Source organism: Lithobates pipiens, unplaced genomic scaffold (genome assembly GCF_037356315.1).
Source record: "Lithobates pipiens isolate NorthernLeopardFrog02 unplaced genomic scaffold, aLitPip1_a1.2 Scaffold_16, whole genome shotgun sequence".
Taxonomy (NCBI): domain Eukaryota; kingdom Metazoa; phylum Chordata; class Amphibia; order Anura; family Ranidae; genus Lithobates; species Lithobates pipiens.
The window spans coordinates 336,398,186-336,409,938 of NW_027507748.1; the positions used below are offsets into that span (position 1 = coordinate 336,398,186).

An 11,753-nucleotide genomic window follows, 5' to 3' on the forward strand; every position below is an offset into this window, starting at 1 on the left:
AGATGAAAAATATTTTTCCTATTGGCTGAAAAAAAACGCCGAAGTTAAAAAACGCTCGTTGTCGCGCGTTGTAGTGTGACAAAACGCCGGTAAAAACGTTCAAACACGCTACGCTCAGGTGTGAATGCAGCCTTAAACCCTAACTTAGAGATTTCACGTCGCTTGGATCCCCCCCCAGTGCACGTTTAGATTGTCTATTCCTAAAAAAAACAGGTCCCAGCCGGGTTTTGGCATGAACCACTAAATAGTGTCTAGAGACCAGATGCCCTTTGAAACCTCTTTTGATGTTACAGATGTGCTCCTTGAGCCTACCTTGTAATGGGCATACAGTACGCCCAATGTACTGGAATCTGCAAGGGCAGGTAAGAAGGTATACCACATTCAGAGTGAAACACAGGATAAAACTTTCATTCTGAAAAGCCTGAGCTGTACTTAGTGAACTGAAATGAGTGGTCTTTTTATTGCTCACTCCATTAATAGAACACACGGCACATTTCTTACACTTGTAAAATCCTACCATATTCTGAAAAAACACTGGTTTAATATTAGGTGGGTCATATACACCAGGGGCTACCATATCTCTGGGCGATGGAACCCCCCTTAATACTACCCGAGGTTGGTCTGAAAGGGCCTTATCCCAAAACAATGTAATTTTTAAGTATATGCTAGTGTCTACGTACAAACTTTTTTATTTGGTAATGCTGAAGAAAGTAGGATGTAATGGATGGTATAATGATGTTGTTTGCTCCTTTGGTTTCTCAGACAACAATACATTCCTATCAATTAACTGAGTATTCGATACTGTCTGGTCAAGGGTCTCAACTGAATATCCCTTGTTATGAATCTATCCTTTAAAACTGCAGCCTGTGTTTCAGCATCTTAAATTTTATTACAATCATGTCCTAAATGTATATATTGACTTTTGGGAACTGAATTTAACCAGTACTTATGATGAGAACTGTCCCTGAGAATAAAGGAATTTTCTTTCCTTCTACCCAAATCTTAAGATCTAAGAAATGTATTGAGTGTTGGTAAGCCTCATATTTGAATTCAATCCCCCTATCATTAATATTGAGGGGTTCCATAAAGGCTTCCAGAGATTACAAAGGAGGAGGATGTCATCAATGTACCTAGCCCATAGGACCAACTTAGGTCTATCTTGGGCAAAGATGACGTCTTCCTCCATTTTCCTATAAATAGATTGGCTAGGCTGGGGGCAAATTTACCCCCTATCACCACACCCCTATTTTGAAGAAAAAACTCCTTAATGAACCAAAAGTAATTACAGGTTGCAGCAAACTTTAATAATTCCATAATGAATGTTCGTTGTTGGGAGGGTAACATTGAATCTCTCTCCACCGAGGAAATTCCCCAGTGATGTGGAATAATAGTATAAAGGGATGTGACATCGGCAGTTACAAGCAAACTCCCTCTCTATAGGTAAAATTCTTTAATAGGTTAATCGTGTGTCAACTGTACTTAATGTAGGAAGTGACTACAAGAGGCTGAAGGTAATGGTCCACGTACTTCCCTACTCATGATGTAATGGAATCTATTCCACTCACGATAGGGCGACTGGGTGGATGAACAGGGTCTTTCTGGATTTTTAGAAGGTAATAGATAATGGGGGTATGGGGAGCCACCGGGACTAAAAAGGCTTTTTCTTTTTTAACGATTTTCTCAAATTCCTTTTTGAACATGTAGTGGGGATTTGAACGAAGAGGTGTATAGGTCTCTCGGCCTGCTACTATTTTTTCAAATTCTGTCAAGTAATTGCACATGTCTAGGATTACAATACCCCCCTTATCCGCTGGTCGAATAAAAAGACTCTTTTGTAAACAAAATTGGTCAAACCTCCCTGTAACTCTTTTAACATGTTAACATTTTTGACTTTCAAATTGTCCAAATCTCTAAGGAGGACATCCCTAAAGACTTTTAATGAAGGGGCTAGTCCTCCAGGGAGATTGAACAACAATGCATTAGAGAGTCTTGAATGTTGAATATCATTACATTTCTAATATTCCCAGTGGGATTACATAATAGATAGCGTTTGACATTCAGTTACCTTGTAAACCTATGTGGATATATATATATAAGTCTGAAACTTGTTTTTTTGGAGGGGTGAACTTTAAATCCTTATCTAAAATCACTGTTTCTTCTTGAGTAAGGACCATTTGACTGAGATTATATATGCCTTCCCCTATTATTCCCTTTTTCTTTTTTTCGTCTTTGATCCCCTCCCCCCTCTGTCTCCTCTCTTTGTTCTATTGGACGGGATTGTCCCTGTGTGGATCTGGGAAAACCCCAATGTTGAGAGTAACCCTGATTGTACTGTTGATGTGGGGAATTCCATGATGGCCTTCCACCTTTAGGTTGTTGAGGAGGATACCATCCTGGCTTATGCACTCTGGTTCTCCTTTGTGGAGTGTTGTAATGCTGAGGGGGATAGCCACCAGATCAATACCCTCTATTTCCCTTCTGAGGGGAATAATAGTTGGATTGATAATAATCATATGATTCCTCTTCATAAGGGTAATCTTGGGTAAAACCTGTTATTGGTAGGTACAGTGTAATGGTAATATTGATCATCACCCTGTGTTCTCCTTGGAGGACCACCAAGAGAATGATTATCCTGTTGGTATCCCTTATTTTGTGTTCAAAAAATAAATAAAAATCTTGGTATTGAGATCTGTATTGAGTACCCTTTAGAGGAGGTCCTGATGGGAGGGGTCTGCGTGTGGTGGTCTGATAGAATGGCCTTCTAGGGGCCAGGGGCCACTGATTAGGAGTGTTAGGAGGTTTAGTGTGACAACCCTCCATCTGATTATTACCATATATCTCTCCCTGAGGAGGAGGGACAGTGTCCATAACTTGTGTTAATTCACTTTAAGCGATCAGAACTTTGGTCTGCCAATCAAAGACGATACCTGTTTTATAATCACCTACATCCCTATTAAACTTCTTCCTTTTCTTATTCTTCTGTTCATTTTCCTCCTTCTCCTCCTTATTTAAGATTAGTGGACCTTTCCTTGTATTCATTATCGTCTCTATGGGGAGATAACTCATCCTTAATAAGGGTAATTTCTCGGTGGAGTCAAACTAATTTACTTTCCTTCCTTTAAAAATTATAAAAATGTAACCCCTGCCTCATTGAAGTACTTGAATCATTCTTCAAGTTCTAATTCCCCCTTTTGGGGGCTAACATCCCACCTAAGGCTTCTAGGGACCATAGTGTCGGCCACATATTGCTCGAGAAACATTATGTCCCATTGCGTGTGAATTTTGGAAATCATGAGATTTTTAAGTCTCATAAATAAACCTCCCAAGTCTCCAGAAGGGTCAACCCTTATTTCAAAAACTCTCTCAGATTTAACCTCTTTGGAGTCTCTTTAATCAAAAACATCCATAATGATATGTGTCCACAAAACTGATTGAATATTAATATGACTCCAAAGCTGCTGGTATAGTAATATAAAGAAAGTGCATAAAAATAAGGGATATACCACGCTAATTTACATGACAGTGAAAAAAAAGTGATTGGGAGAGACTGCAGCTAAGAGATATAATCTAAGCAACAAACATAATATATAAAATTGTGCTAATAAAAAAGTGTATTTATGAAATATATTAAATAATATGCTTGTAGTTTTGTGACACACTAAACAAATTAGATATGTTTGAAACAACAAAAGTGACATTAAGCACATAATCAGTTTAAATAAAAAAGCCAAAAAAAAATCCAAAAAGAACAGTGACTAAAGAGAAGCAGATATGAATTCTCCACCACCAAGTGATTTGATTAAACTTTTCTGGGATACACCACACACGGTAGTCTGGGACTCTTACCAAATTGTCAGGACCACCTATCTCTAGGATGGTCAATCAGGCAGACAGAATACCTCTGCGGATTATAATGATGACCACTAAGTCTCCAGGATATTGGGGTGATACCCTCCCCTCATGGCAGGACATCCAAAAAAAACAAAGGTAGGGGATAATCATATAAAACAAAAAAAACTCCAATAGTGAGGAACAGACAAGCTAAAATTGCACAGGAGAGGGGGATCCAAGTGACGTGAAATCTCTAAATTAGAGATGAGCTGGATCTAAAGGTTTAAGGGCTCAGACCTTTGGGTTTAAATACTGATGCAGAGTTAAATGCCTTTATAGATAATGCATGAAATAGCTATATTTGGCATTATCTATAATGTTTATGGAATTTTCGTATTTTTATGACTTTTCATGTGATCATTATTTGTTATGTATGATGCGGGTGTTATTAATTAAATTTCTAGGGGCAAGCCTTCTTTACATTTAATGATCAACGATCCTCGTGATTTTTTCAAATATGGGGATCTATTAAATTAAATTTACTTATTTGGTTGTAGTACCCAATACCGGAGATCTCCTCTAGAGGTCTTTAGTGTTTATGTGCCGACTTATGTCACTCTGGCATTTTTTAATATTATTTAAACATATTATCTTCTGCCTTTTATATATTATCTGTCTTCTAACCATTTATGTTAGTACTATGTTTGATATTGTGGATTAATACACGTCACGTCTGTACGGTTTAAATACCATCCCGCAGATAGGGAGAAATGAGAAGGAGGTTTGGTTTTGTTGCATACCATTGCCGTTGCATAAAAAGCGAGGCTTGGTTTCCTGAGGTTCCATTTATAGCGTTGGGCGGTGTCGGGTGGTGCTACACGCTGACGCCATCCCGCCCCATGTGATCCCGGAAGTTTGGGTGTATGCTTTGTTCGTTTGCCGGCAGTTGTTTTAATCCAATGCGCATTTTCTTTTATCTCTTGCAAGTAGCCAATTGGCTGTTTTTTCAATAAATTCATCCTTTCGGTATTACACTATGGAGTTTTTTTTGTTTTATATAACCCCATGGTTATTTTGAACATCCTGCCATGAGGGAAAGGAATCACCCCAATATGCTGGAGGCTTGGTGGTCATCATTATAACCCGCAGAGGTATTCTGTCTGCCTGATTGACCATCCTAGAGATACAGTGCCTTGAAAAAGTATTCATACCCCTTGACATTTTCCACATTTTGTCATGTTGCAACCAAAACCCGTAAATGTATTTTATTGGGATTTATTTTATTCAGCCCCCCCCCCCCCCCCCCGAGTCAATACTTTGTAGAACCACCTTTCGTGGCAATTTCAGCTGCAAGTCTTTTGGGGATGTCTCTATCAGCTTTGGATTATATCTCCTAGCTGCAGTCTCTCCCAATCAATTTTTTTTTTCACTGTCATGTAAATTAGGGTGGTATATCCCTTCTTTTTATGCACTTTAATTCAATGTGACAGTGGTCACCCATGATAAATAGATAGGGTGATTCTTTGCGATGGGGACATGGACCGCAGTAAAAACTGGATATCTTATTTATTCGATTCTTTGGAATATGCACATGAAAAAAAATTATGTAGCCATTTAATTTTTGCTATCTAAGAAACTGAATATTTCATGAGAAAATTGTCAATACATGAGAAATGGCTAGCTATATTTAAAGAGGAACTGCTGTCTGCTCACATAATTTGTGATAAAAACATCTTTGCCATTCTGAAGCTTCCCTCCAACCACTGCATTTTATTTTATATATACTGTGATTCTGTATTTGCCAAATATGCTGCAGAAATCTCCCTCCACTGAGTCTGGCTGCAGCCATTTTAACTGTGGGCAGCTGAAGCTGCTGCCTGTTCACTTCCTGGATTTTCTTGGACACACATTTCCAGCTCTACAGCCCTGCAGCTCTCATTGGCCCTCTTATGACTCACTCTCCCTCCCTTCCTGGCAAAAAGAGAGAGCTGCGCATGATGTCATAAGCCTAAGTTAATGACCAGTCAAGAAACAGGAAGTGGGCTGTATAAGGTATTTACTGGTAGAAATAAATGTTTTATTAGGTAAAGTTAAAACAACAAGGGCAGAAGATTTAATAGATGGAAAGTTGAAAAAATGACTGAAGGTCAGCTTTAAGTAATAGTTACCTACTGTATGAAAAGGAACAGATATTGCACACCCATGTGTCATTTAAGCATTCGAGGAAATGGTCAATAGATACATTTATTGAACGCAGTTAAAATAACTTTTACAGCTAAGCAGAATGAGCCTATCTGAATGAACTTTGTATTAGAATTGATGTGAATTAAACGTGATAACCGCATAGGGAAAATGTATTAAGACTAAATGATTAAGAAACAATGGAGTTATATGTGCCACTGAAATCTGAAAGAAATCGTATACCACCCAATAGAGCAATCTTTCTCAACCTGTCAACTTGTCAGGTCTCGTAAAACCCTGGAAAATAATTTTCTGATGCACAGCTTATGAGATAATAGCTTGATTAGTAAGATGTAGCTATATTATTATTTTTTTTTTAAAAAGCATCAGAAATAAAATTTACATTAACGCTAAAGGTTCTATTTATAAAAAAAAAAATGTTGCACAATGTTAGAAGCAGTCATGCGAATAGAAGAAAATTGCTGGTGTTTTTTTTCTAAGATGTTAATGCTAGGATTGTCAGCTCCACCTAGTGGCCAAAATGCAGTATAGCGTTCTCATTGAGGTACCAGTATTTAAAAAAACTATATTGCATTTTGGTCAGTAGATGAAGATGACAACCCATGGGAATTAATCTAGTAAAAAAAAAAAAAAGAAGAAGCAAAACATTTTATTCATCGTGCATAAATATTTCTGACATTTCTCCAACAAATGTTTTAATAAACAGACAACTAAAGGTGCATTGGTGCTCAGTGGAATCACTAAAGGATCTATTTATTTATTAAAAATGTCTGTGCAAATATCTGAATATTCGCAAAGACATCACAAATTATACCTGGAATTTCGTAAGGTTTATATACTATGGCTGTTGCCTCCATCTTGTGACCATAATGCAGTATTTTCTGATTGAGGTATGTTAGGAAAATACCTCAACATAACCACTAGATGGAGCTGATGATTATAGAAAATAAGTATATTAGAAAAATTACAAGGATTATTTGAGATACCTGCTCAGACATTTGCACAGTGACATTTTTTATAAATATAGCCCTAATGGTGAATTAGTCCTCAGCAGAAACACTAACAGGGTTTTTTATGTGCTTAGTGGCAAAAGCTTTTTTCCTCTCCTTTTAACTTCCTCTATTTTCTATATTTACCCAAACTCTTTACTCTTCTCATACTCCTGCTCCTTTCTCCCTCATTGCTGCCAGCCTTGCTGTGTTGACAAACTGAGATTGTTTCCAATTCCACCAATGAAGAGTTGACTGCCGACACAATCCCCTGTGCCCCATCTTGTTCTTCCTCCACTGATCACTGCCTTTTATTTATTTCTTATGGAGGTTGTAACCTGAGATTACTCAGATTCACAGGTGAAAACACAATTTCTCCTCCCATGTCCTGCTGCTTCTTTCTTCATTCCTACTAGATCTAATTTCCTCTGCATTCTTCATAATCTGAGTTTGTTAATGTCAGTGAGATAAACTCCTGTCAGTAGGGTGCCACTAGAAATCTGGGTCCCCATACAGACTACCAGACAGCCCCCTCTTTCCCATTGTCTCCTCTTACACTTTGTCCCCCACCCCGGCGTCTCCACACAATCTTCCAGATACTTGCATATACAGAAGCCTCTAGACACCCATAGACAAACAACCTTCCAAACCCAACAGACACGCAACCTTCCAGACACCTGCAGATACAGAAGCTTCCGGACACCCATAGACAAACAACCTTCCAAAGCCAACAGACACACAACCTTCCAGACACCTGCAGATACAGAATCCCCTGGACACCCATAGACAAACAACCTTACAAACCCAACAGATACACAACCTTCCAGACACCTGCAGATACAGAAGCCTCCGGACACCCATAGACAAACAACCTTCCAAAGCCAACAGACACACAACCTTCCAGACACCTGCAGATACAGAATCCCCTGGACACCCATAGACAAACAACCTTACAAACCCAACAGATACACAACCTTCCAGACACCTGCAGATACAGAAGCCTCCGGACAACCATAGACAAACAACCTTCCAAACCCAAAAGTCACACTACCTTCCAAACACCTGCAGATACAGAAGCCTCCGGACACCCACAGACAAACAACTTTCCAAACCCAACAGACACACAACCTTCCAGACACCTGCATATACAGAAGCCTCCGGACACCCATAAACAAACAACCTTCCAAACCCAACAGACACACAACATTCCAGACACCTACAGAAGCCTTCAGACACCCACAGACAAACAACCTTCCAAACCCAACAGACACACAACCTTCCAGACACCTACAGATACAGAAGCCTTCAGACACCCACAGACAAACAGCCTTCCAAACCCAACAGACACACAACCTTCCAGACACCTGCAGATACAGAAGCCCCTGGACACCCATAGACTCAACCTTCCAGACACCTACAGATACAGAAGCCCCTGGACACCCATAGACAAACAACCTTCCAAACCCAACAGACACAACCTTCCAGACACCTGCAGATACAGAAGCCCCTGGACACCCATAGACCCACAACCTTCCAAACCTGACACACAACCTTCCAGACATTCACAGTGCCCATTCCACAATGTGCGTCTAAAAACATTTAACACCCAATTGTGCTCTTTGAAAAATGCTACCACAGATTTAGATGGACTTGACCAATTAATCAAAGTGTCATTTAACCCACATTATAAAAAACAATCAATAAATGCTGAATTACATGCTGTTCACACTCACTCAGTCACTATGAGATTTGTTTTCTGTATTCTGCTAAAAACCTGGTTGATCCTTTTGCTCTCTATCACCACCTTCTGTCCATGTTCCCAATTCAGCTAGGGAATTTGCACATTATCAGTTTTCAGTGAGTTTCTATGCTGAGCATTTCCTCCCTATCACATCCGAACAGCCCATGTGACTATAGAGGCACACATGTGGGCGTACGCACAGTGGTAAAAGACAGCCCACTCCCTCCCTCCTCCTCTATGACCACTAACCAGCTAAACACATTTGGGGATGGGATACTACATGTAGATTGATGGAGTAATTACCTCCCTCTTATTCCAAGACAAAGGCTGGTGACACAGCCTGTGACTGGCAGAAATCAACCCACACCATGTTATTGTCAAAATATTATAAAGATTTGATTTCAAATATGTATTTGTATGACAATTTAAAACAGTTTATTGATATTAATGATTTATTTTTACTTTGTATCCCAAAGGCTGTTTTTTTGTTTTTTTTTAACATGTGACCAGCAGCAGAGTACTAGAAGCTCCTCCTGCTTATGTTTCAGTGTAGACAGGCTGGGAAAGAGCCGGGTCATGTGACAGCTCAATATCAATTAGAAAAATGTACTTAGATTATTATTATTATTTTTTTTTTTTTTCATTAAAATAATTACAGTGCCATCATCTACATACAGAAAAAGAAGGGACAATGAAAATATACAGTGTTTAGTATCACTTCAATGTTCCAGCTAACACATTTAGACAGTTACAGCAACAGTTTTCTTCTTGCTGGTATAAAAGTTTTACAAACTTTACATTACAAATAAAAGCTGACCACTGTCAGTGGTAAATGGTTTGTCTCAATCCTCTAACTGACACTTTTGCTGAACAGCTTGGTCTGTTAAAGAAAATTAAAAAATAACAGATTTACTGGGCAGATCACCAGGTGAGAATTAAAGGAAAAAAAAAGTATGTAGCCAGCACATCTAAGAATTGCTAAGCTGCAACATAATACATTTTTGTTTTTGTGTTTAATACCGCTTTAAAGCTTCACTCACACTGGCGGAAAAAAAAAACAGTGCTTTATCATTACGGAACTGAACACTGCTGCATTGTTTTCAATGTAGCCATTCACACAGGTGCATAAACATGTGCTGCTTTCAAATCCGTAGCACAGAATCCATAAACCTGCGTCTAATAACACACCCTTTACGCAATTACGGGTATAAACGCATTTATGCAAGTTTGTATGTGTGTAAATTAAGTCTAAGCAAAGGGAAAAATAAACCATTATGCATGCATACGCATCTTTATGCGTTTAAACACACCTATACATATTTTGCTGATGATTACGCAGGAACTTTTTTCCTAGAAAACACATATGTCATAACATCAGTAAAATTGTTATGGCCGTGTGAATGGAGCCTTAGAGTGGTAGCTAAGCCCTACCAATTTAGGTGCAAGGGGTGGGCCTAAGTAGCCAATATAGTTGGAACCACATACCCACTGTTTCCTTGTCCCTATCCTCTCCTCCCATTCTTCTGGGTATCTGGCACATATAATACTGAAAGCGCCATTGGGTGGTTAGGAATCCACTGAATTGGTAGAACCGGCAGAACCCCTGGGGACCTCTTGCAGAATCCTGGTTGACAAACTCTGGTGTATAGAAACAGCAAAGTCTTAGGCCCGGTTCACAGATGCGGTGCGGGAACCACATGCGATTTGAACAAGAATCGCACTGCTGCAGAATAGTATGTGATTTGAACAGGAATGCAGTGCTGTTCGGCTCAAAGTGCACTGCATCCGCACAAAAATAGTGCAGGACCCTTTTTTCCGCACCAGAATCAGGTCGCATTGGATGTTCACACCCATGCAATCAAATTCTGCAAATTGCACTGCATTTTGCAAACAGATTTGGGGGTATCGTTAACATACACGCCCACAGCGATTCACATGAACTGGGTTTTGATGTAGTGCGAGTTCCACACCGCATCAGTGTAAACAGGGCCCTAAATAATACAAATCTTGATATGTATACAATAGGAAATAGGAGTAGGAGTGCAATAGGAAAATAAATATATGGAAGTAGGCAGATAGGGAAAATTGGCAAAATATATAAAGAAAGAGAGATACTATTTGCTGAATACATAAATAAATCAATTTTAGATCCTGTAATCAAACAGAGGGCAAGATTAGGATGGTGAAATAAGCGTACCTATCTGTATAATCGATGAAGAATGGCCTATTTACTGTGGTCACTGGATTAGATCCAAATCCCCAGCACAATAGAAGCTGATACAGCATACAGAATGCATTATAAACCCCCTGTCCATAACTGACATACTTCAAATAACTTATGTAAATAACTCTGCTTATGTATTTGTGGGACGACATGATCTCAAATTTATAAGCAATGTGTTAAACGAGATAGAAGCAGAATAGCATTACCCATCACTTGCTGTCAGCGAGACTCAGCTATTTTTTCTCAGCTGCCCTATTATAGCCTCAATATGTTGCAATGTTCCAGACGTAGCTTGAAAATGATCTTATCGGGGAGAAAGCATGAAAGTGCACAAGCAGTTTCTCTATTATTTCTCTTCTGTTCTCTGTTTACAAGCTTGTTCCCTGTTGCTAGGATGAACCTCTAAGCTAATCACTTCACTCTGAGTACAAAGAAATAACTGCTGTTTCTCTGACTGAAGATGAAGAATGGACTTTTCTGGCTCATGACACATAATCCTTTACACTCTATTAAATGAATAAAAACATTTGAATTGCAAACTCAAAAAAACATAAAAGAAAAAAGGGTTATTTCCTCAATGTCGTCAGTGCAGTTTTCCAGCCACAGTCAAGAAAATGGAAAATTGTATACTCACCTTTCCGTAATTTTCCTTTCCTGACGCATCTTCATGGCAGCACACACTGGGTTGTGACTCCGCCCCCACAACCTGACAGGATTGGATTAACTATAAATTTGAAGGGGAGACACCCTGCTGCATTCTCTGTAA

General features: G+C 39.1%; 1 protein-coding gene across 1 annotated transcript in view; it reads right to left on the minus strand.

Moving 5' to 3' along the window:
* The window catches only part of LOC143982784 (uncharacterized), a 181,398-nt gene extending 170,040 nt beyond the window's left edge, over positions 1-11,358 (minus strand). Inside the window, exon 1 of the mRNA XM_077481793.1 lies at positions 11,194-11,358. The gene's annotated coding sequence lies outside the window, so the exon portion shown is untranslated. The remainder of the gene's footprint in view (positions 1-11,193) is intronic.
* Positions 11,359-11,753: the final 395 nt, after the last annotated feature.